Below are 791 nucleotides of genomic sequence, written 5' to 3' on the forward strand. Positions count from 1 at the left end.
AAATTTCTCTTCTTTCTTTTTTCAACCAACTTCTAATCTTATCAATTCCTTTTATAAAATCTTTTATAATTTTCATCTTTACAATCATATTTCATCCCTTCATTGTATTTACCCTTATTTTTGTACATATACAAGTTTTTCTTTCTTTGAAATTTTGGGAGGCACTTTCTTATAACAGACCAAAATATACCCAAAATCTAGTGTGTGGCACTGATCTATGCACCAGCCTGATCATATTTGATCATATTCTGTTTTTTTTTGTTGTTGTTGTTTGTTTTTTATCTTTTACTTTTTCTTTTTTTTTTTCTTTTTTCTTTCTTTCCCTTTCTTTTCTCCCGGTTTCAGGCCTCTTCTGATTTGTTTAGTGTATATTTTTCTGGGGTCATTGTTACCCTGTTGGCATTCTGTTCTCTCATTCATCTATTCTCCTCTGGACAAAATGACAAGACGGAAAAAATCACATCAAAAAAAAGAACAAGAGGCAGTACTGCCAGGGACCTAATCAATATGGACATTAGTAAGATGTTGGAACTAGAGTTCAGAATGACGATTATAAAGATACTAGCTGGGCTTAAAAAAAGCATGGAAAATACTAGAGAAACCCTTTCTGGAGAAATAGAAGAACTAAAATCTAACCAAGTCAAAATCAAAAAGGCTATTAATGAGGTGCAATAAAAAATGGAGGCTCTAACTGCTAGGATAAATGAGGCAGAAGAGAGAATTAGTGATATAGAAGACCAAATGATGGAAAATAAAGAAGCTGAGAAAAAGAGGGTTCCACCCCCCTCCCC

This window comes from Phoca vitulina, unplaced genomic scaffold (genome assembly GCF_004348235.1).
Source record: "Phoca vitulina isolate PV1807 unplaced genomic scaffold, GSC_HSeal_1.0 scaffold23, whole genome shotgun sequence".
Lineage (NCBI taxonomy): Eukaryota > Metazoa > Chordata > Mammalia > Carnivora > Phocidae > Phoca > Phoca vitulina.